This window comes from Podarcis erhardii (genome assembly GCF_964252035.2).
Source record: "Podarcis erhardii genome assembly, chromosome: 5".
Taxonomy (NCBI): Eukaryota; Metazoa; Chordata; class Lepidosauria; order Squamata; family Lacertidae; genus Podarcis; species Podarcis erhardii.
In genome coordinates this window covers 19,146,687-19,172,409 of record NC_138509.1, presented here as the reverse complement: position 1 = coordinate 19,172,409, position 25,723 = coordinate 19,146,687, and the positions used below count along the sequence as shown (strand labels likewise).

Genomic DNA, 25,723 nt, shown 5'->3' with positions numbered 1-25,723 from the left:
AAATGCACAGAAGATTGTGGCAAATATTGGGTTATGTAAGAGTTACCAACCTTTTAACCAATGAGCACCATTTCAGCCACACAGAATACACTATGCTGTAGCATAACTTTTGTTCATCTTACAAATTGTTAGAAATTCTAAAAAAATCAACTTTTATGTCTTGTGGATTCTGTATCAGCACAAAGCTGGTACAAAGCTCCTATTGCAACAGATGGACCTGTCACATCAGCTGATTCTTAATTCCAACAGATCCATGTTTTAAACTCATTTGTGGGTGCTTTAAGGACACCTATCTTCATAATTAATATAAAAAAGTACACAAAATGTGCTATATAAGCTACTCTTGGGATTAGAAATTTCACCGCAACATGGTTTTGTTGAAATATGGGGGACTATGTTTAAGTACTGGTACATCAATTGTTGTGCTACAAATCAGTAACTACAAGGGCAAAGCATCACTACCACAAGGTGAACACACTTGGAAATGCAGTGACAACCTATATAAAAGAAACAAAATATTGCACATAACTAATTTAAATTGTGAGTGGGGGCAGGGAAGAAGGGAATTTTAAAAACTCGGTGGATTTCACAAGATGAAGACTCAGGATTTTCGGCAAGGGAATGATTTTGTGGCTCACCCCCTCCACCAGTGTACCCCCTCACATTTCGGGGGGGGGACCAGCACCTTCTCCCTAGAGACATCTGGCCTAATGATTACTCCAGGAGACAAGAAGCTAGAGAGAGTATGTGGGCAATTGCTTAGCAGCCATCCTCTTTTGCTTCAAGGTAACCTAGGCCATCTATTTATCTCCCTACTGCCTCTAACAACCATCTGTGTGCTGTTATCCAGTCCTCTCCACCCAAGCATGAAGATGACTTAATACTAAACCACAGGAGCCAGCATTTCCTTACCCTTCAGTGGCTCATTCCTGAAAGTTATTGTACAGCTCCAAACAAAGGAGTGATGACAACAAGAAGTCAGCTTCCACAGAAGTTGATATTGAAAAGGAGTGTTCTGTTCCTAGCTAAATTAGCCCTTTTAAGATTCTTCACCAATGAACTTCATTCTATTGACTCCCTTTTTCTATCCCCTCTTTCACACTAGGGCTACAAATCTATCCTTTGTCTTCATTAGGAAGCAGACAGATGTTCAACTACACTAGCCATGTTGAAGACAGACACGGGATAAAGAGACAGAATTGACTTTCATGGCTAGACCAAGGTTCACTTCCAGTTTGTGACAAACCACTGTTTGCCATTTTGCCTCAATACAGCAAACTGGTTTGATATCAAAGCAGGATCTCAAAGCAGGTTTGGGACCCTGACTTGTAAAAAAATTCCTTCATACATGAAGCAAGGGGGGAAAGTACAGAAAGTGACCAAGCACCAGGGCTCTAGTTCTCATGGTGATTTTTATTCCAAACATCCAACACTCAAGCATGCATCACTTTCAAACATGCAAGTTGCATTCAGCTGTCATAGTTAATAACCATAGCTGGCTCCAGATGACAGTGAGATCAGGCTTTCCCTGAGATTCCAAGACCAGTAAAGGACCCTCTGTCCTATTTTTACTTTGCATGGTGCAACCAAGTGGGTTGGAAGCAAAAGAGAGAATTCAACTCATGTTCCCTGCTTCTTACCAGTTAAGGAAACCCACTGAGGGTGCCTTGTCTTAAGAGCACCAAAGTCCTAGCACTACCTAAAAGCTGCAGATACTCTCCATGAATCTGCCTAATTCTTATACAGCAGATACTTTCAAACAAAATTCGGAAGGTCAAAAAGTTAATCAAACAACATCAACAGTTGCTGCAACCATATTTCTGTAAAATAGACCCTACCTGTCATAATGAAAATAAACTCTCATAATCCACAAGGGACAACATAATACAGACACCTCCAAATTCTGAATTGTCAGTTTTTCATAGTGGAAATTTTACCTTTAGGTGGTTCAGCATTTAGGAACAAAAACTGTGGGTCTGATTAATCTCTCACTCAATACCAGTGGTAAGATGTGCAACTTGATGGCAAACTCCCCAGGCTTGTTCTGCAAGGAGAAAAGTAGAACAAAATTTCTGATAAATTTTCTGATAAATTATCACATTTGTACCATGCTCTCCCACTCAAGGAGATGAGAAGAGCGTTTTAGCCTCCCAACAAACTTGGGAGGTAGCTTAGGCAGAGACAGTGATTTGCCCAAACACAAGAGTCTCCTTCTTTGGAGGTCTTTAAGCAGAGGCTTGACAACCATATGTCAGGAGTGCTCTGATGGTGTTTCCTGCTTGGCAGGGGGTTGGACTCGATGGCCCTTGTGGTCTCTTCCAACTCTATGATTCTATGAGTCTATGATTCTAAGAGGCAGTGATTCATTCAGTGAACCGTGCAGCCAAGTAGAGCTTTGAACCTCCCGGAAACATTGAAACAGAGCCCTATAACACACTGGCTGAAAGTTCTTCTCTGCTCAGTGGCAGAAATATAGAATGTTTCTCAGAAGGATTTGGCAGATACTGTCCTCTCCCCATGTGCCCAACCTAAACCTGTTCCAATGAGTTGGAGGAACCCCCATAATAGATTTAAGGGGTGTGCGGGAAGACAAAATTTCTTTGTGGCCAAAAGTCCTTGCACTAGCAGAAGCACATTGCTGAACACCGCTCAGGGCTTTTGCACCTCCAACAACTCTTATGATATAGCAGTTGAGCATCACATGAGCAGTAAAGCAGCTCACCAATGCAGAACTACTGGGCTACCTTCTTATTTAACTGATCTAGTATTTGAGTTAAATAAAAAAAACTCCAGCATCTGACAGAAGGCCTAAATCAAACTGACAACGCACAAATGGAATTTCTCATCTTTGGGCATATGTCTAGATTTGCTTTAAGAAAAACATTCTGGAGGAAACAAAACTATTAGAAGCTAGCTGAGAATACCCAAGTTCCTCCCATTCAAGGTAATGAAATTCTCAGAACTGCAAACTTTAACCAGTAGGTTAATTGGTTAAATGGCAGCGACAGGTAGGTGGCTATATCAGTATGGCACAATTTGTTGCTGATTTTACACTATGTTGCTGCTGGGAATATACTGTAACTGTAATATAGAATGAAAAAAGAAATGCTATAACCCTTCTTTAGAGGAAAGGGTAAGTGGCAGATTTTATTCACTTGCAACTATGTTAATACTTCCTTCAGTGTCTCAAAAAGACAGCCGCATCAAAGATTTGGGTTAGAGGCTCATTTAAATTTAATCAATCAGTTCAAAAGGTCATGATTACTCAACTAAAATCTATAAATTGGTTGACTATATCTTAGTTTGGCGTGTGCATCTGCACAATGAAAATGCTAAGGCTCAAGAATTTGTAGGCATCTGCATTTTTAAAGAATTAAATACAGAAGAATCTAGGAGGTATGAATGTCGCTCCTAATACAATTCTGCCACTTCCGTACTTTTCTTGCCTTTAAATGCTAAAATATTCTCTTGCCAACTCTCAGCATAGCTGCCTTTCCATCAAACAGTCAGAAATGTTCAGGGGCTGCTGATCTGTTGCCAATACTTAGGGCCAATGAATTACGAGAAGGTGCCTTTTTAGTCAATTATCATGTTGTTATTTATATTACAGAGCAATGCAGGAGGCTCTTGCATGCTAACACCTTCACTTACAGTTATGGATAGATTTTGACAGCATTTTGGCTTTACAAACTTTCTAAGAAAATCCCTTTAATTTCAAATTGAATTAACTTCAGATCAGGCTGCTTGTGCCCCTGAAGGTATGTATTTTCTACCTTTTGTTATACACATGGGAAGAGCTGGGTGATGGAGTTCTACCTTTTGTTATATACATGGGAAGAGCTGGGTGATCTGTTCTACTGGACAGATGTGTTGCAACACACCAGAGCTTTCTATTCCTTTGTTGCTCTTGCAGCCATTCAGCACACTGACCATGTTCAGAGGGCCAAACACTAGCTTAATTAGTGAGGCTATCAACAAATCTATATATTCACATGCAGCTCTTTCATTCCTGCTTCACTGCTATTTTTGTGCAAGCAGGAAAACAAAGAAGCCATTAACCACAGTTCCCAGTTTACAGGTAACTGAAAACTATGGTTAACTGTGACTTCTTGTTTTGTTGCCCTACTTGCATGAAGGGGCTGTATGGATATGAAGTTTGCCATGGCTTATTAAGCCAGGATTTTATTGTGTAAACCACATCACTATGCAGCAGCAAAGAGATTTGCCAATGAGTGTGCACTTGAAGGGGAGCTATAGCCAATTCCTGGCTCTCAGATGAATGAACATCCAAATAGTTGGCAGGGACTGCTGCAGCAAAAATGAGTGTTGAGGCATCTTAGGTACTAATAATGAGCTTTCATAGGCTCATTATGAAATACTTTATCAGATGCATGATGCACACCTTTTCATAAGCAGTCTACCTTCATATACACATTACATTTTCAGATTTACATGTAAAAAAAATCAAAAATCAACAACACTTAGTTATACCAAAAGGCAATCTGCGGTAGTTCTTAGGTGTGCCATCTCAAGTTAAAGATTGTTTTCAGAGCTGAAGAAGTGAAAGTGGAAGTAGTATTAGAGAAGTCAATGAAGAAAAAGAAGAAGAAGAAGAAGAAGAAGAAGAAGAAGAAGAAGAAGAAGAAGAAGAGGAAGAAGAGGAAGAAGAAGAATAGTAGTAGTAGTAGTAGTAGTTTGGATTTGATATCCCGCTTTATCACTACCCGAAGGAGTCTCAAAGAGGCTAACATTCTCCTTTCCCTTCCTCCCCCACAACAAACACTCTGTGAGGTGGGTGGGGCTGAGAGACTTCAGAGAAGTGTGACTGGCCCAAGGTCACCCAGCAGCTGCATGTGGAGGAGTGGAGACGCGAACCCGGTTCACCAGATTAGGAGACTACCGCTCTTAACCACTACACCACACTGGACCCAGGCTTAGGAAGGCATGCATGCTTTTAGCATGGAACTAAGAGACGGGGAGAAGGCCAAGGGACTGGGAACTCAATTTCATATATTAATAAGCAATAACAGATAAAAGTCTTTGGCTCCTGGTAGTAGTGGTAGTTACAGTGTTTGAAAAATCAACACTTCATTTATGAGGTTGGAACCAGTTAACTGTAGCAAGGTAGATCTCTGACTCGATCACATGATTTAAATTGTTTTCTTGAATTTGGTTTCCTTTTTTGCTTTCCTAATTTTTCCAAGATACTTACCGTATTTTTCGCCCTATAGGACGCACCGTCCCATAAGGCGCACCTAGTTTTTTGGGGGGGAAATAAAGGGGGGGAATTATTTTCCCCCCAGGCGCGGGGCTGGGGCGGGGGAGGCCCGCCTGAGCTTCCCCCAACCCCAGCCCCCAAACAGGCAGCTCTCTGCAAGCTGTGGGAGCCCAGCGCTGGCTCCCGCTGCTTGCTGAGAGGTCCGCGAAGCCTGGACGCGCTGAGCTCAGCGCGCACAGGCTTCAGCATGCAGGCAACTCTCCGCAAGCAGCGGGAGCGCTCCCCTCTCGTTCTCCAGGCTTCACCAAACCCCTCTCGCTCTCCAGGCTTCACCGAAAGCCTGCATTCGCCCCATAGGACACACACACATTTCCCCTTCATTTTTGGAGGGGGAAAAGTGCGTCCTATAGGGCGAAAAATACGGTAGTTTCTCTTCAAATAATAGCAATAACAATAATAATCCAGCACATTATTCCATTGCATGGGACTCAAAAGCTTGCATTTGATGGAAATGGTTCCCTTCAAGTGAAGCCTCAACAAAGCTTCCTTGTATATTAAAAAACCAGTCACTTCTCTTCTAAAGTTCTTTTTCTTTTCTATTTTCTTTCAGAAAGCATGGAAGGGAGACAGCCTGCAACAAAGGCGACTAGATTTTTGCAGGACTAGATTGACTTTCCAACAGTGTGATTAGACCAGGAGAGCACAGCTGCAACTTATAAATGCCCAGGCAGGCACACATGAGTGGCGTCTCATCTAGTCTGCCAAAATTCCAAGCAATTAGAACAAATAACACTTTCAGCTCTTCTGCAAGTTACTGAGATGGAGAATAAACACCAGCAGTGGAGGAGAACGATCGGGTGGGGAAAAGACTTATTGTTTCATAAGGGTTACTTAAAAAAAAAGTTATTTATTTTTAAATTTTCCATCAGAACAACCAACCACTTGCTTGCTCACTCCAAAGCATGGCAGTCCCCATGTCTCCAGGAAAAAAATGGAGCTTGTTTCTTCTTCCTTCTTATTCCCAGTTGGCCAGAATCTTACTTTCTTTCTGATATTGCTACTCCCAGGAAGAGGTAACTAAAATGTGGGTTTTGAACTGGTGTACAGTACTATATAGCAACCAAAAATCCTTAACAGGGAGTCTATGTCCTTAACAGACACTTGGATATTGCTTTCTTGTCCAACGCTGGCCCAATTGGACTTGAAGGCAGGGAAGGGGCAAGTTTTTAATCTTCTTCTCTTCTAGCAAGCCTAATGGCATTCTGCAGACACCCTGCCCAATTTCCTCAGCAGGCGCTACCTAATTTATGTGAAGTGTTGCCACCACAAGGTCAAATGGAATAGGTTGGGTTGGGTTTTCTCCCATTGCTCTTACAGTTCAATGCTATCCTTCCCTCCCAAAGTTGCATTTCCATTTGCAGTATGAAAAAAGTGGGGGAGGGGGAGTTTGCACATGGATTGTAACTCAATTTGTATCATTATGAAAAGGTTAAAGCCGGAGTTGAGTCTCTAAAACGGTTGGGTGATGCCTTGCACTCCTCCTTCTGGCAACTCTGCAGCCAAGCATCACACACATCCAAATTTTTATCTGGCTCAGATTAAAATCTGATCCACTCACTCAATACCCCCCCCCCCACCAATAAACAACCTTTCCCCTTCCCTTCCTTTAAATATTCCACATACCACAAGAGCTGGGGCAGCATTCCAGCACCAGGGGAGTGAGAGGAAGGGGTTTCTTAGTTTCCTCCCTGTGCTAGGACACAGGACCGCCCCCCCCCCCCCACGACCCTTAAGGAGAAGGGAGGGAGGGAATGGTGTCTTTCCCCTCTGAGTCACTGGCTCAGTAAGGCAGTCTTTTAAAGAAATAGAATGGGGTGGTGGTCCATTTTTGTAGGCTGCACAGCTAGGATGGTGGATCTGATGGTCTCGGAAATAAGCCAAGCCATATTCTGCTTCATTGTTTTTAAGTAGCTGAGTTTATTTTCAAGCCAACATCGTATTGGCATGGCAGGGACTTGCCCTTCTCTAAGAAACAGTCATCTTTAGGTCCAGAGGCACTGCAAGTTCTGAACAAGAAGAAAACAGGATTAGCGTAGTCAGTATGGCTGGAGATTAGCAGTCACATCCTAGCCATGTTCTCCCACTGATTCCAATGGGACTCAACTCTGAAATGAGTATGCATAGGACTTCAGCCTAATCCTATGCATCCTTGCCCAGTGCATCCTGTTGAGTTGAGTGGGACAGTACAGTGGTACATCTGGTTACGTACTTAATTCGTTCCGGAGGTCCGTACTTAACCTGAAACTGTTCTTAACCTGAAGCACCACTTTAGCTAATGGGGCCTCCCACTGCTGCTGCGCCACCGCTGTGCGATTTCTGTTCTCATCTTGAAGCAAAGTTCTTAACCCGAGGTACTATTTCTGGGTTAGCGGCGTCTGTAACCTGAAGTGTATGTAACCCGAGGTACCACTGTATTGGTAAATATGGGAAGAGAAAGGGCAAAACGGCCAGCTGAACTGTTCAATACACTGTTACATGTGACTCTTAGGCTAACTGCAAAGTTAGAAGGAAGCCAGGATTATAGGTGAAGTTCACCCTTCAGTGGCTTGCACAGCCCTCTTGGCACCAGAGTAACCAACTGTCATCTTCGTGTTAGATCATGCAGTTACTGGGAACGAAGCCCCTCTCTAACAGTGTTGGGAAGATCCACTTCCCACACACCCCAGAAAGGATTTTTATACTGCAGCCTTCTCAAAATGAGCAAGTGCCAATTTCTACTCTGTTAGGACTAGTAAATTTTTATGTTTGTAATGTGTGGTTGTCAGAAAGAAAATAGCAGACTTCTTGATGAAAAGCCCAAGGTTGGAAGTACAAAATAGCAAGGCAATGAGTTGCTTATGGCAAAAGCTGGGTCTGTTGATTTGGTTTTAGATTATACCTCTTCAAAACCTGAAAAGATGTCTCAATAGGGAAATATCCATCATTCAGACAACAGCCTCAGACAGACCACAATCTGATAGCTGTCAGTGCCCCCCCCTTCTGCCAACCTATTTCCCCATATTTTATTGTTTTATACACACACACAGAGAGAGAGGGCCTTTCCTCAAACAACTGACAGTTGAAAGTCACTTTTCCTGAATTAAAATTGGTATCCCACTTCTCTTTTGCAATTTGAGGTCAACAAAATCAGAATTATAACCATCCTCAGAGGAACTCACTTTCTATGTTTTCCTACATGCCACACAGACATGCACTGGGGCTACACACCTACCAACTAAGGCTATTTTTTCAATATTATCTAGATATGTTTACAGCTATGAATCCCAACTTTAAAAATGGGGTGGGGACATATCAGGTTGCCAACCCAGTAGGTAGGTATATCCTGCATACTATATAAACATTTTAGAATGCTGACTTCAAGTTGCTGTGCTTGAAGTCTATCTGCCACTGTTACTTCATCTGTAACTTTGTTTTATAAATAAACCATATAAATAGGTTCCCTTTGATTGCTCAGAGCATGCAGCATTAAGTGCTGGGGCATAGCTTTAGGCATAATTGTACAACTGAATTCATCAGCTGCCTAATTATCATGCATTTTGCATTTATTTCTGCCAATTAAAAAAGGAAGAAACTATTAACAACTTTTACATAAATACCGTATTTGTTCTCTGCAAAAGACATGAGGCTAATTTGCCAGCGATTAACCGATTATCTAATTTTATAGCTGTCACTCTGTAAGATGCCACTTACCCCACACCCAGTGGCAAACAATAAAAAAGACCCCAGAAGTTCTCTTTCCCCACAAACCCCTCCGGTTTCTGACTTCACCATGCCCTGATGAAGTTGCATGGCTGCTGATCTCTTATTTCCTCAGTAGGGTGATTTGATCCATTCTTCGCACCATTAGTGGTGCACAAACCAAGGTTGACTTGTAAAACCAGGAACTGAAACCATGGTTTGAAATGTGTTTGTAAACCACAGTTCTGAGATAATCTGGTTTGTGTAGCTGCATGTTACAGGAACCTATGGTTAGCTAGAAGAACCGTGAGGAAAATCTGGAGAAAGAGGGAAGGCATGCTCCCAATTTAAAAACCATGGTTTGCAGGGGGTCACTTTGGGAAGCAGCACTAAGATCTGGTGCAAGCGTAACGAAGTGGCTTCATTTCATCCAGTATAGTGGAACATAAGCATGGAAGAGACATGTGTGTCATAAAATCACTACCAATTGGGGTTCCAAGAAACATGGGATTCCCTTCCCTTCATGCTCTTAAAGTTTACAGCTGCAAACATCAGTGGAATTTCGCTAACACTGGAAGTGTGAAGTGGACTTTACTGGTTTCGTTCTAATGAGATTTTAGAGTTAAACTGGGCATAATGTTAAGCACAGGTTTGCAGCCAAAATGAGCATCCAGTTCCCCTGTCCCTCTCCAAAACACGTGGAAAGAAAAAAAAAGTGATGTCATCAAACCATATGCTCTCCCTTTCTCTCAACACCCAATAATGTGAAGCTGGAGAGAAGCTGGAGAATGTGTAAGTCACCTGTCATGGTGTCACATGTTTCTCTAACTACCCATTATGGGGTGTGATACAGAAATCACTGTTTTTTAGCAGCAACTCTGTGACTACCAGTAAGTCAAGTGGTTCTATTGTGCCATAACTGTAGCTGCTGTTAGACCACCAGTGGTCCCCCTCCAAACTACCACCTTGATGTTTCTGTTCAGGAAGTATTCTTTAAAATATAAAATATAAAAGAATATGAAAAAGGAATAGTAGGGAGGTGAGCCTGAGGTGGATGGCCATCTGTCATACATGCTTTAGTTGATATTCCTACAATGTGTGTGGGGGGGGTCTTGAACCAGGTGACCCTTGGAGGCCCTTCCAACTATACAATTCTATTATTCTGTGAAGGAAGTGATGAAAGCCAGGGGTTGCAGGGAGGCACAAAAAGTCAAAACACAAAACCAAACCAAAGACACCCAAGTTGTCATTTCTAAAAGAATGCTTTAGGTCCTCATAGTTGTAGAGATCCACAAAGAAAAAGACAATCTGGTGCATTATGATTGGAAACTCTCAGGGTTTCTTTTCCCAAGTCTTCCTGAAATTCTTTTGAGAGCATGTGCTGGACATCTTTTCCCCATGTCTGAGAGCACCATTTTTGGAACACGCACACACCTTGATGCATTGAGTGCAGCACTCCCAGCCAGAGCCAAACAATAATTACCCAAATTAAAATGGTAGCTAGAACATGCAAATTAGCTGCAGTCTTCCTATTCATATTTTTTTTTAAAAAAAACAGGTCCTCAGTGTAGAATATGCTACATATTATGCATGTTTACATCTTTTTTTCAGGAAAAAAAATTAATGCCACGAAAGAGGCAATTCAGATCACAGATTTTAATGGGTTCAGTGAGGGAAATTAAAAAGGAGAATAGTATTATTTCTTCATTCCTCCTGGGTAACAGGAGGGCAAGAATAAAAGAAGCCAAGGCCTGCTTACCAATGGATACAAAGGACTTTACAAGCAGTAAAGCAAATAATTACTATGTTTATCTAAAAGTGTTCTAAAAGAGTAGGTATAAATCCCGCCACTTGGAATGATTTCCTGTCAATTGTAAACGAAGCAATTAAGTTTATTTCACTAAAACAAATTAATGCATATGAGGCCAAGTAAAGGGCAATCTCTACTTTTGTAAATCATAAATTTGTTTAAAATTACTTAAGAATATCTTGGGGGGGGTGCATTAATGTTATATCCTTCTCTCCTCGTCCAGTGGTCTCATCACTCTTGAAGCCACTTCTCTACCTCTGCTTGCCTCACCTCTCTTGATTCCTGGTATGTTGTCACAGCAGGGCAGAAAGTTTTTGGCATGTCTAATTTTGGGGGGGTGTGGTGGGTAGCCCTTAGGATTTATAAGAATTTGAAATTAATCTGAACTTAGATGTGTGTGTGTGTTTCTTTGTTTGAAAGAGAGATAGATATATTTTACAACTTGTACTTTATAAAGTATACATTACCCCCTACTGATATAGCTTGGGACAGTCTAAGAAATAGTAGGTTTGTTCATATATGGTGTGGAGGGTGGGGGTGGAGGACAGGGTTTTAAATAAGATTGAAAACCAGTAAAGCTTCCTAGCAAATTGTTTGTTTGGAGTCAATGCACCAAAGCCATGTACAAAATAATGCTTTCCTAATTGCCATTTACAAATCAATTGTTTTTACGTTCAGAAACCACCTTTAAGCACTGCTGAAATACCAGCCCTCCTCTCCCCTTGCCTTCTACCCACTGAGCACATTCAGCCTTTGATTGCCTGGTTTATGGTATCACTCTTTTGCGCCAGGGCAGGCCTGGGAAGCATAATCATAGGTCCGGTATCTAACACTCCCATTGATAGCTGGGTTCACTGCCAAATCTAATTTGTATGGAGCACGATATGGAGCAGATGGAGAGAAAAGGCCACCATGTGAGGCTGCCTTTTATTCTGCTCACTAGCCTCAGCAAGAAGCAGTTCACTGCCTCTTTACAAGCTAATGACACTGAGGTTCTTGAGCATGGCCAATAATCCTCCACCAAGCATGCTTTGCCAGCATTATAGTTTTCCTCGGGGTGTGGGGTGGGGAATGTATCTTGAACACTGATCTGGTGGCTAAATATTATGTTTTAGGGTTGGGTGCAGAGGGGGGGAGGGAAGCAATATGTTATATACCTGGGGTATGCAACCTCAGGCCCGGGGCCCGGATGCGGCCCAATCGCCTTCTCAATCCAGCCTGTGGATGGTCTGGGAATCAGCGTGTTTTTACATGAGTAGAATGTGTCCTCTTGTTTAAAATGCATCTCTGGGTTATTTGTGGGGCCTGCCTGGTGTTTTTACATGAGTAGAATGTGTGCTTTTATTTAAAATTCACCTCTGGGTCATTTGTGGAGCATAGGAATTCATTCATTATTATTTTTTTCAAAATATAGTCCGGCCCACCACATGATCTGAGAGATGGTGGACCGGCCCACAGCTGAAAAAGGTTGCTGACAACTGTTACTTCCTCTACATCCTTTTAACAGCAGCTTTTACTATATACTTCTGCTCTAACTTTTAGTGAGTGAGAGAGAGAGAGAGAGAGAGAGAGAGAGAGAGAGAGGGGTAGATAGATGATGAGATGATTGATATAGATAGATAGATAGATAGATAGATAGATAGATAGATAGATAGATGATAGATAGATAGATAGATGATAGATAAGTGCAACGGGTGCAACTAGAATAGGTGGTTATTGCATAAGAACATAAGAAGATAAGCCAAAACCCCACTCAGTCTAGCATCCTGTTCTCACAGTGGGCAACCAGATGCTGTGGGCATCTTCTGTAAGCAGGATCTCTCCCCACTTGTCATTCCCAGCAACTGGTATTCAGACACATGCTGCCTCCAACAGTGGATGTAGAATACAGCAATAATGACTAGCAGCAATCCTGCTTCTTTTGCCAGCCCTTCCAAACTCTGAGATCAATGCCAAGTCGGTAGAATTATCTTGTAACAATGCAGTCCCCTTCTATATCCCAGCCTCACTTATTTCCGTCTCAGTTTATATCCCAATGTATCCAATTGGTTTCAGGAAAACAAAAACTGTTAATTAATGATAGTGCTAAAGACTGAGTGACAACAAATATAAACATATACTTCGAAATAACTCTGTGCGTATTTTCCCAGAGATTAGAAGCCCCCAGAAGATGCTTGGCTCAGAAAGAATTCCATCCTAAACAAAATTCTAGATGTGAGACAAGCCACCAAGAACTCACATTTGGATCATTTGTATTCAGTACATGGAGTGTATTATCAAGAAGGATATGTAATTTTTATGGCATAGTAAGGCCAGAGCCTAAAAGTATCTGGAGGGTTATAAATCACAACCACCACCTAAATCCAGTGGTTTTTTTCCGAGGGAATTCAAGGATATGCAATACTGGCATCTTTTTTTCTAGAAGAAAAGCCTATCTAAATCTTTCCCAGATTATAATCCAAGGCTCTATTTCAGGCATAGGCAAACTCAGCCCTCCAGATGTTTTGAGACTACAATTCCTATCATCCCTGACCACTGGTCCTGTTAGCTAGGGATGATGGGAGTTTTAGTCCCAAAACATCTGGAGGGCAGAGTTTGCCTATGCTTGCTCTATTTGGACATCACACCAAAGCATGGTGAAGAAAGGTTAACAATGATTTGGCAAACTATTTCCTCCATTTCCAGAGGATGCTGCATTATGGAGATGGTGTTGAATTTAGGAAGCTGAGGGTAGAGAGAATGTAAAACAAAAGCAGGCAAGTCTCCCTAAATCATGGTTTGTCAGTAAGATCTTCTAATAATGTTATTGGCCAAGAAACAATGTGAACTTAAGTCTCCATAGACTCCAACACTCTGTCGGTTATATTGGATTAGCTCTCATGAGTCGATAGTCCTTTGTTGGTTCTTGTGAACACCATTATGTAACTATTGCAGTGCAATTGGTGCCAAATACCAAGAAACATTAAACAGATATTGCTGGGGACACACAAACAAAAAACACTTTAAAACCCTCAAAATTTTAGCATTTTTTTAAAAAAAGACAATGCTTATATTCGGTCTTTTAGGCATTTTTCTTGGCTAATCAAAACCCACACTTGTGTCAAAAAGCACCCTCTCATCAGTGACTTAACTCTGCAAGGTGAGTTTTATGCTTTGCTCTCTGCTCCAATACACACAGCACATTGCAAGTATGGAGCTGTGCTGTCAGTTTCCAGTGCCAGGATACCAGAGCCCATGCCTTTTTGTGAATGAGAGACTGGCCTTCTAGTTTTGATACTTTGCAATGGTGCTATAATCCAGGTATCAGCAGCACAATGCTCCATCATAGTGTAAAAAATGGTTATTGCAGATTATTATTGTCCACCATGCATTTAACACACATACACACAGCTGGAAGCTAAGGACCATGTGGTGAGGATGATTGATGGCATGCAGCAAACAACAGCCAACAGCAGCATAGCACTCCTGTCAGGCTCTATAATGCAGCCCCCACAGCTGCTGCACTAAATTCTGAGTTGTTTAGACAAGGAGGGAGGAAAAGGGAGAGTTGCAAAGGCAGGATGTTTACTACAATGATATTTACCTCCAAAGCAAACTTAACTGGTCCACGATGGGCAGAAAAATCGTTTGGAACGAGAATAAAAACAAAAGAGTGGGAGAATGTTGCAACTAAAACTATTTTGGGTCAATTTAAAATGTTTTAAATGTTTTAAACGAGCTGTTGGAAATCAAAATAGAGCAGCATGCAAATGAAAGTGTTACCTTCTCCGCACTGGGAACTAACCCTTCACCTTGTTTTTAGTTTTGAGTACATTAACCAAGTAGCAGTTTTGGAAATCTCTCTTGCAGATAAGATGCCCCCTCAGGACTGCATGGGGAGAACAGCAGCAGCAGTCCTTAGTCTCACTCTCTTTTCTCAGCCAAACAATGGAGTCAGTATTTCCCATATTTAAATGAGAAGTCTTGGAACAACTGAAATCTCAGCTCACGCTAACAACAACAACAACAACAACAACAACAACAACAACAACAACAACAACCAATCTCCCAGGGTAAGAGAGCATCTTACTTTTAAGGAAATAAGGTCTCCTGGTTATTAATTCTCACAGTGAGGGCAACTTAAAATGGAAGGAGGAGTCAAAAGTCTGAGGGCCATTCCTAATGTATGTACTTCCTGGACAAAATCCAGGACCAAGGGGGCCAGTGGAAGAGGAGGGAGACCATCTGAACAGTACCACTGTAGTACCACTGTAAAAGTGATCATCATGACAGGGGAAAACTCTGCAACAAAATTGATTTGTTTAAATATAACACCACGATTGAGCAGCATGTGTCAGTAGAGGAAAATGAAGGGGGGGAAAGATGAGGGAAAGCTCTCATGATTTTCCACAAAAAGTGCGATAAGTAATACACTTCTAAGCTATGCCAACAAAACTGATTTTCCTTGAAGCAAAGAAAACAGGTTTCCAACTTGTTAGAAAAAGAAGGAAGAATCCACTTTTTTAATGCACCAAAGAGAAAAAAGTACAACTGCCAATTTCTGTGGAGAAGAACTGAAGGACAGTGTAGTGAAGAGTGAGGTTTCTGATGTTTCCCCTTGCCTCTGTATTTTGCCACAGTGGACTGTAGCCCATTAAAGCTTATGTTTCACCACCCCATTCAATTGTACACAGCTTAACAATCAAGTCCGTTTTAGATTATCTTTGCCATCGTTGCTGTGAGTACCCTAACAACAAGGTCAGAATCAGATATATCCTCCACAGAAAACCATATAACAAGAGCCAATTAGGAAGCTATACTCACTATACATTCCTTTGCTAACCTCCTACCCCATCCTGCAAATAAGCAAAAAGATTATAGAAGAGCCCCAAAGACTTTTCCAGCTATGAAATCTGGCTTAGTTCCCACATATAATTGAAGAAGATACTCAGAGCAACATGATGGGACTGTGTTGCCTTGCACTGATTGCAACAGGATGAGCTGAGGCTCTCATTTCAAAGATCCTTTGCACCACTGTCTTCTCTGCATTGCTCTTTCAAATAGAAAACATACGCATGTGGAGTCCATTGGGAAGGTTTCTGACAGCAATTGTCAATATAGCCTGTTAGAGTTGTTGTGAAACTTTTTATATTAACTCTTTTTATATTAAGGAGGAACGTGCACTTAGTGGAGAGAGAGAAGTTTTAAAAGTAGTGGAATACATTTTCAAGGGTAGAATAACTGAAGAATTGGCTGGTGCTTCTCAGAGTCTCTAGGAGCAACTTGAAGGCTGTAATGGTCTTAATTGTGAAAAATGTTGGACAGATACCCATGCTTGAACTCTTTTCAGAGGGAGCATCTGAAGAACTACCGGTAGGTTGATCATGGAGTGAGCACAACAAAATTCTGAGGCTAATTAAAAGCCACTAAGTCACTGGATCTAGATGGCATATATTCAAGACTTCATTAAGAAGTCAGATGTGAGGTTTTTGTTCTTTGTTCCAGACTCTTGGAAAGCAAAATAATGTTGATCTTAAAAGGGGGAATCAAAGGGAAGACATGATATTCCAGGTGAGTGAGGAAAAAAAGTTTATTCAGCATAAATTGGCAGAAAGTATCTCTAAAGCCAAGACTGTTATATCAAAAGATTGAAGAACAAGTCTGACCAAGGAAGAATTAGCATGGCCTTTTCTCGTTAAGGGAAGTCCTGACTCATTAAGCTTTTAGAATTCTGTCAGAATGCTGGCAAACATCTGGATAGGGGTGAGCAGATGTGGACTTCTGTTTTTTAAAAAACAAAGTTCCCCTCCAAAAGCTCTTGGAGTTAATTCAGTGGTTTTAAGATATGAGGAGCAAAACAAAACAAAAAAAGGAAGCAGTACAGTGTTAGAAACTGAGATATGAAAGCTAGGAGCTAAATGGCACCTTAAACCTGGCTTATGGTTGCAACAATGGAATGTCCAGGCATACTTTTTTAATAACAAGAATACAAAGCTAAAAATGAATGAACTGCAGCTAAAATATTATGTTCATTTTTCACATGGTCACTCTAGTCCTTCCCCTGCCCAGCCCCCTAATATTCTTAAGGGGGTCTCTTCTCCAGTCTTCAGAGAGTAACTGGAGGTGGGGAGGCATAAAAAAGGTCCTCTTTTCCTTCCACTCTGCAGTTTTAATCCGAAATCTTAAGTGCAGTACTGCACCGAGAGCTCAGAAACAGTTTGCACTAATGAAATTCCCTGTCGCAAAACGCACCTAGAACAATGGGAGTTTCGAATACTGAAGCAGTGGGTAGAAGAACAAACTATTCTCACAACAGAGAGAAGACATTGGTGGTGTTCCCTTGCCCCAAAGAATCTATATCGGAAGTGGTGCTATTTAATTTGTTCACAAATGATACGGAGTCATATGGTAAGCAGTGAGGTGGCCAAATTTGTCGATGATACCCAATTATTCAGGAGGGACTGAACTGTCCCAAATCAGCTGTGAAGAGCTCCGAAATGATCTCTGAATCCTGTGCAAAAGGGCTATAAAATAGCATATGAGATTCCCTGAAAGAAGTGCAAAGTGATGCGTACTGAGGCAAACAATCCTGATTTCACACATGGCATTAGAAATGGCAGTGATCAACCCAGAAAAGAGGTATTGAGATTGAATTAATAGGCCAAGAAAGCATCAACATGGTGTGCATTAAATTCAATGATGGGTTTATTAGAAGAGAGATTTAGAATGATCAATATAATTTATGCCTAAATTATTCATATTCACACACACACTGCAGCTGCATTTCAAATACTCTGAATAGTTCTGGTTGCCCTCAGTTGGAACATGTAACACCTTTACTGCACTAGTTGCTGCTGCACGTCCAAGCTCAATTCAAAGCGATGGGATTTGCCTTCCAGCCCTTAGCAGTTTGGAGCCAGGTTATCTGAAAGTACTGATTTCATCCATATTAACATGCCTGCACTTTGAGAATATCCCAGAGGCCCTCCTCTGGTGCCTACCTGTGAAATCAATTAGATTGATGAGTAGAACAGATAGGGCTGCCTTCTCTGTGATGGCCCCATGCCTGGGGAACTCCTTTCCAAAGGAAGTCTAACTGGCCCCATCAGGATTTCAGGGTCCATTTGTTTAAACCTGCGTTTGCATAAGTTTGATTGTGCCACTCTTTGGTTTGGTGCTATATGATCATTTGCTTTGCTTTCTGTATTATTATGCTAAGATTATATTATATTGTTAGTGTTGGTTTGCTGGCATTGCATTGCATTGTATTCTTAATTTTTATGGCGGCTTGCATGCTGGAAACAACCTTGAGAGGGTTTGACCCGGAAAGGCGGCCTATAAATATTTTAAATAACTAACTAAATAAAACATTCAAATGTAGCGCAGGAAGCCCTGGAGCCTTGGCACCGGCACAGAGTTTTCTGGAACAGCTTTGTTCTTGAGCTTCAGCACGTTTGATAGTTGCCAAACCATTGCAAAGTGCAGGATATTTTACTGGGTGAAGACTTTTAACAGCCTAGTTATGACCAGGAGGCTGCTGCTCTTCTTGATGACAACATGTCTGATACACACCAGACTAAAGGGGGGGGGGGATAAATTATCCTTCCAAGTGTTATAAATAAACCTTACGATGGAATTTATTTCGCAACACCAGTAGTCCGGCCTCTATTTCACGGGATTCAGCCTACGGCAGCAGCAAAACAAAGTAGTAGGAAAACAAGAGCTCTCAGCCTGTCCAAATATTTCCAGAGCAGCGCTTATGCAATCTGCAGAACATTAAGTACTCAAGAATTGTGCTCTGTTGATAGGTGAAAGAACACGTTTGAAAAGCGACTCCATTTGCCAACCAGCTTTCAACAAATATGTACACAAGCTGTGCCTGCAGACTCTTCCTTGCAAGTCGCCACCGCCTCCTCCGCCTCCGCTGGCTGGAAATATTTCATAATGGATTATCCTTTTTACATCCAAGTTAGTCAATGAGAAACAAGCAGCAGAAAAGATAGCACTTTTCAAGCAGGCTGAAATTTCTATTTCCATTTTATTTAGTTTTTTAAGTAGGTGCCGGGTTTTACCAAGACATTGCACACAGCAGCCCCCTAGATCTGAAACCTGTGGGTGCTGGTTACTGAAACAGCGTCTGCTTGTGTTCAGAGGCTGGGAGAGGCAGCTGCAGGAACCAAGCACGGGAAGGGTTTTACACACCCTTCCTTGCCCCTTTGCTGCAAATCACACTTTCTTCCTGCGGCTTTCCAGGTGATCATCCTTCAAATCTTAGGGCTGTCAACAGATTCCGGAGCTGAGCACTGGCATAAATTAAGCTCTGGATTTAGGTTTCATAAAAATCTACGGATGGATTCAGAGGACTTCAATGGACCCATTCACATGCAACCTCCTGTGATAGAGCCAGTTGTCTTTGGTACAATCAATATTACACACACATACTGCACAATCAAGTGGGTGCCTTATGTCCAATCCTCACCCCACTAGAACAGAAGATTGTGACTGAGTAGGGGTTGCCTATTATAACACATACGCCTGTGTCTGAGAGGTCTGGCCTAACTACGGTAACAGAGGAGATAGGATCACAATACCTCAAGGACTGCCTCTACCCATATGAACCGACTTGGACCATCATTTGAGGCCATTTTTCATGTGCCTCCTCCATGAGAGGTTCAGAGGATGGCAACATGGGAGCGAGTCTTTTCTGCAGTGCACCTCCTGGTAAGTTCAGGAAATAACACTGAACTAGACAGATACTGAATCAACTCGATTGTCTGTCTTGGTAGAAGGAAGCTTTCTATGTTCCATTTGGAACTGACTCTAGGGTTGCTAGAGGTGTTTCTCAAGTAGGACATTAATATGTCTGAACCAGAAAGGTCTATGGACATGCAGGACAAAATTATCTATCCCTCCTGTAAGTGACCACCCAAGAAAGCATATAAGGTTCCAGCTAGATAAATATAACCAGGTCCCTTTCATAGGAAAGCCTGTATAGTTTCAGAGGAGGCTTGGCCATGTGATGCCTTTGAATTCATATCAAAAACCAAGGTTGTGCTTTGGATGTTTATATCCTGCCTTTCTTCCAATATGATACTCAAGGCCACATGTACTGGATCCCCAGGCAGTCCCCCTTCCAGACATAGTCCAGATCCATACACTGGTGCCCTTTGGAGATCAAGCACCATTTCAGGCAAAATTACCTTTATGGAGAATACAGTTTTCCTGCCCTTAGGTAAAGGGACCCCTGACCATTAGGTCCAGTCGTGACCGACTCTGGGGTTGTGGCACTCATCTCATTTTATTGGCTGAGGGAGCTGGCTTACAGCTTCTGAGTCATGTGGCTAGCATGACTAAGCTGCTTCTGGCGAACCAGAGCAGCACACGGAAATGCCATTTACCTTCCCGCCGGAGTGGTACCTATTTATTTACTTGCACTTTGACATGCTTTTGAACTGCTAGGTTGGCAGAAGCTGGGACCGAGCAACAGGAGCTCACCCCGTCGCAGGGATTCGAACCACGAACCTTCTGATCAGCAAGTCCTAGGCTCTGTGGTTTAACCCACAGCACCACCCGCGTCCTTTATGTGCTTCTTAAGGGGGCTTTCCCTATTTTGTCTATGGCTTGAACAAAGTCAACTGTCCTTTCCTCCATGCTGGAAAATTTCAAATCCAATACATCAAACAGGTGAAGGGGGCAGGGTGAGTGAAACCCAGCCTATGTATGCATGGAAGTCCACACACAAAAGAAACATTTAAGCTCTTAAAGGCTGTGTCAAAGCTTTACAAACCTTGCATTACTCTAGCAAATCTTTAAACAGCCAGGAATGGTGACAGTGAGTAAACAAAGGATTTTTCTAGTAATTCATTAGCAGGGTTATGTGCCTGAGGGACAGATTACCAACACAATTTACCTCAAACAATCTCCTGCCAGGCTTCAACCAAGAGTGGGAAAGAAAGAAAAAAAAACCCCACATTTTACAAATGCTACAAACCTCGCATACCTTCAAGTGATGTGAAATTGGTTACTGGACCAATTTTGAGTTGTGATAGGAGTATGTAAACTTTCAAGTTAGCACAGAGTTCTGTCTCAAAAAGAATGAAAAATGCTATGTAGCATAAAAACATGCACATTCCTAACAAAATGGATTGGCTCTTCAATGGCTGGCCCTTTAACTCTTCTAAGGATAGCCACATTAGTCTGCTGCAGCAAGAACTACCAGGTCTTGTTGCACTTCAAAGATTTACAGATTTCTTGTGGTAGATTTATTCCCTGCTTGGATTGGAGTCCACTTTGCCTGATGCATGAAGTAGTCCCCTCAGTTGGCTGACAAAAAGAAAGAGTTTGTAAAATAGTGGGATCCAAAGACCATGAAATGCAAGAGTTATAAAAGTTCAATTGTTTGTGTATATTTTTTTTAAAAAAAACATTTTTGATGAAGCTGGCTCTGGTCTATGGAAGCTTATGCCATAATGAATGTATTGGTCCTTATAACAAGCCATTGTAATGGCGTAACACTAAAAGTTTTGATTGTAGGTTTGTGTGGGTTTTGTATTTTTAAACTGTTGTATGTTGCCTCAGCAGAAACACAACATATTTATTGTATTACGTTAATATGAGGACATCACCTTATCCATTTTTGATCTTCTCCTTTCTGGGATCAATATGCTACTACATTGCACACAGTTCATGCTTAGGAGCATGAATGCTCTCTTAAACATATATACAAATGCAACATCTGCACACAGAATAAATGATGCAAATAAATGTATATATAGTTAGCTACTTTGAAAACTTTATGTTAATATAAGTTATGAAGATATCTGAGAAAATAAAAAGGTTTTGGCAAGAGCTGCAGCATCAGAAAGCAAGAAAGGAGAGGGAAGGCTACAGAGCTTAGTGAACAGTAAGGACAAAAGGGAGTATTAGTCATGAGATAAGCATGACCACTAGAATCCCTAGGTAGCCTCCTTCTGGCCTTAAGCTAGACTAGTTTGGCCCTCACCCTGCATGGATAAACATACCTTTCTTATCCCTGTCAACGCTGTCTTTAATATTGTACAAAAAGCATTTTTTTGTGATGTGTTTTAAAACCAACCCTTTAAAAATAGAAGACATTAAAAGACAAGGAAAGCTTGGACCAATTTAAAAGCTAAATAAAAATGATGTGTTGGCTTTTCTAAACTTGTACTGAAACCAAGCATTTAATCAATATTATGGATTACCCATTGGCCTCAACTCGTAGTATTTCTGCAATTGTGTTTAATGCCTATTATCACGCTCTTTATCAGGACATTGATCTGCTAGCTTTCAAAAATGTTCTACCATATTCCAGATTATTTTTTGGCATGAGTGTGTGTGCGTGCATGCCCCCTCCTCCCATTGCAGCATCCAGACTTGGTCGAGAGAAGAACGGTGACAGCCATCACCACTGGCAAGCAAAACAAAGCATATGGCAAGAGCCATTATTCCTGGGTTATTATTATGGAAGGAAGAATGCATACGAAACCTAATCCACCTCACACAATGGCAAAGGTTTGCATGAAACTCTTTCAAAGCACTGTTAGATAAAGAGACTTCACCCTGAAAAATGTATCTGAAACACATATGCAAGGCTTTCTTAACTATACATTCATTTCCTCCCTCTCTAAAAAAAGATATTTCTGAAAATAACCAAGAACCCATCCAGGTACTATTTTGATCCAAGGATTCTACCAAGAGCAAGATTGTGAATTTCTAACCTTTGATAAGCAGGAAATTACGAGAAGTGCTCAAAAACTATTTAGTGAGTGAGATCCCTGCTTCATGAGAGTTCTCCTGCTTCATATGATACATTCTACTCATGCAGTAAGCAGAGGAAGGTGGGAGAGGCAAGTCTGAGGCTGAGGCTGAGGCTGTTCCCAACTGTTCCCAACCTCCCAACAGAATCTCAGAGGCAAATCTGTGACTGAAGAAGCCCAGAGTCCACCTACAGATGAAAAATGTGCCAGCATGAGCTTTTCAGGTAGGACACTATGTTATCAGATGCATAATGGGTTAAGCTAAGGTCTTCTAGTGCCAAAGAGAGATTAGATTCAGTGGTAGGAAAGTATCTCAAAGTTGAACCACCATCTCACTTCTGAGGCACTCTCAGGTGGTTGCTTCTTGATGTTCTAATAATTCAAGGAGTTCTTAAATATGGCCTCCACATCAGTCTTATCCATTCCTACTAAATTTAAATCATGGCACATAGATAAACATTTAGCCATTGTTCCACTCCAAGAGAAGAGATTTCCAAACTCTTGTGTAGGCAACTGAGGTACCCATTTCTTGGAATCTGTAAGCACTCCATCACTGTGAGGGTCTTTGTGGTTAGCTGGTGCCAACTTCATTATGGAAGACACTAATGCGTATTCATTGCAGCCAACATGTAACGCTCACAGCTTAGGGATTAAACACATGCTCTACATTCAGAAGATCCTACAACTGCTTCAGTCTTCAGCAATTCCAGTTCAACAGAACCTGAGCTATTGGGATCCTGGAGAGCAGCTGTCAGTCATACTGAGCTGCTAAGGGTGAAACTTATTACAGTGGTACCTCGGGTTAAGAACTTAATTCATTCTGGAGGTCCGTTCTTAACCTGAAACTGTTCTTAACCTGAAGCACCACTTTAGCTAATGGGGCCTGCCGCCGCACGATTTCTGTTCTCATCCTGAAACAAAGTTCTTAACCTGAGGTACTATTTCTGGGTTAGCAGAGTCTGTAACCTGAAGCGTCTGTAACCCGAGGTACCCCACTGTATTAGGCAGTTTCACATGTCATGCAGATACCATGCCAACTATAAAATGCCCCACTGTCTGCCATAGTGGTTTAAGCCTGTGAAGAACTGGCAGAAGCCCTTGTTTTTCCAAATGTTTTCTTGTGTCCTGTGGCTGCTGTCATTCAGAAACATGTACACTGCTTTCAGGTAATATACAGACAGTCCTTGTCTCTTAAGTGTAAGATCTTAAAGACATGAGGGAAATAGGCGTGAGGAAGCTGACTTTCGAAAGTGTAAATGAAGTGTATTAGGAACTATACTGAGGGTTAGCAGCATGCCCTTCCATTCATTGAAGGCTTTCAGACACAGTTTATTCACACATGGATTTTCATCATTAAGTGAACACCTGCATGTATGAACTTTAAATAGCTACAGGCAACTTGGCATTTGGAGGTGGGGGTAAGAAAAAGGGGACCCCACTCATTGCCACAACTTGCACCTTACTGCCAAATCATGATTGGATATATTTCTACAGTTCACAGACGTGCATTAACTTTATCCCTACAGGGCTTTAAAGGACCTTGCATACCAAGGGATTGTTATGAGCAAATTAATAGTTAAGAGTCATGCATTTAAAAGCCTTGTTTTAAATCAAGTCATAAGTAAATTTTAAATGTCTCTATTCCAGACTGGCATTAAAGCATGACAATTCAGTAATAACTCAGTAATTATTTCAGAGTTCCACAAAGAATATAATTTGCCTCTCATAAGAGGGTACAAGCTCCAATTGGCTGGACTGTATGGTGTACTCCCCACCCCAAGGCCGCCCAATTATTTCCATAGCAAACCATTAATATCAGAGAATGCTGAGGGAATTACCACAGCCCTCAGAGACTCTGCATTCTGCCCAGTTTAATGCTGCAACTGATGTTCGGAGGGATCACATGAAGGGGACTGGTTCATTTTAAAGGCTTGGGGGAGGTAATGACCTTCTGGAATAAGGACTCACTCAATGCTTCACGGTGGACTTCTCCACTGTCAAATGCTGCCTGAGTGTACAACGCAATACCACACTGCCCACAGTCCAAGAAATAAAAAAAGGAGAAGCTTAGACATTACTGTGTTCACATACAATAATCAGGCCACCAAGACTTGCTCCCCCTGAAGCCAAATGCAGCCCATCACCATGGAATGTGGCCCACCAGCAGCTCTCAAAATCTCCTGCTTTTGATGGCTGCAAAGGACTGCTCACCAGGCACCATCCTTGTGATTTCAGCTTGCTGGGTTATAAGTTGTGCAGGCTTCCTGTCATGAGTCCTGTGGAGTAGCTTTAGAAACTCAGATATATATGCTAGGCACCAAATTGTTCCTTAAACAAAGGTGACAGTTGCCAAAACGGAATGTCTAATTTGGGGGCAAGACGGCTCTAAAGTCTTATTTTTCAAATGATGGACTAACTGATTCTCAGTTAAACATCTGGCTAGTTCAGATGACAACCATGAGCTAGGTTAAGAACATTGAGAACTTAAAGAAGAAATGTTCCTTGATCCAGGGACAGTCCACATATATACTGGCCTATTCAGACCTCTTTTTCTTAATGGTGACTGCTCCTGCTCAGGCTGCACAGAAAAGACAATTTGGTTCCAGAGATAACTGATAGAATTCTACAGGATGGGGCATCAGTGTGTGAAAACAGCTCAGTTTCAATGATCCCCAGAGGGTGGAGAAGTCAGGTGCCATCCTGGCACCCAGGGATCTTCACTTGGTCACAAATGGCCGAAAGCCAGTGCCTGGCTAATTTTGAACACTGTCATGGAGATGTCATGGAAGAAATGGCCCAATCCACAGGAAGCATGGGAAGAGTGTGTCAGAGCTTGATGAGCCCAGGTGGTGAAGTTGGGCACTCTGACAGAGATGTCAGAACCAGAGGGAGGCCACAAAGAAAGGGTCTGTTTCAAATGCTTAAGTTTTAGAAAAATACAATTTAGTTTTGTAATGTGTAGCCACTAAACCCATTTTTTAAAAATTGTAACGTGTGAAGCAGCCTGGCCGCTTTTGAGTGTTTCATCATACAAAGAGCAGTAGGTTTGCTTGTGGAGCTGGGGTAGCCTAATAGCATTACAAACTGCCCTTGCCAGTAGGGTCGAGTTAAGGCTGCACCAGGGGCCCAAAAGGTTTTAATAAATGGTAGGAAACATTTCAGGGAAACACAATGCAGCTAAAATGCAGGGCATATTTTCCT

At 41.8% G+C, this 25,723-nt stretch overlaps 1 protein-coding gene across 11 annotated transcripts in view; it reads right to left on the bottom strand.

Moving 5' to 3' along the window:
- Nucleotides 1-25,723, bottom strand: part of ZMIZ1 (zinc finger MIZ-type containing 1) — a 365,870-nt gene that overhangs the window by 250,537 nt on the left and 89,610 nt on the right. For 10 of the 11 annotated variants that reach the window (XM_081864244.1, XM_081864249.1, XM_081864243.1 and 7 more), the window contains exon 3: nt 1,938-2,044. The exons of the other annotated variant lie outside the window; for it this stretch is intronic. The gene's annotated coding sequence lies outside the window, so the exon portion shown is untranslated. The remainder of the gene's footprint in view (nt 1-1,937; nt 2,045-25,723) is intronic. 11 annotated transcript variants of the gene reach the window in all.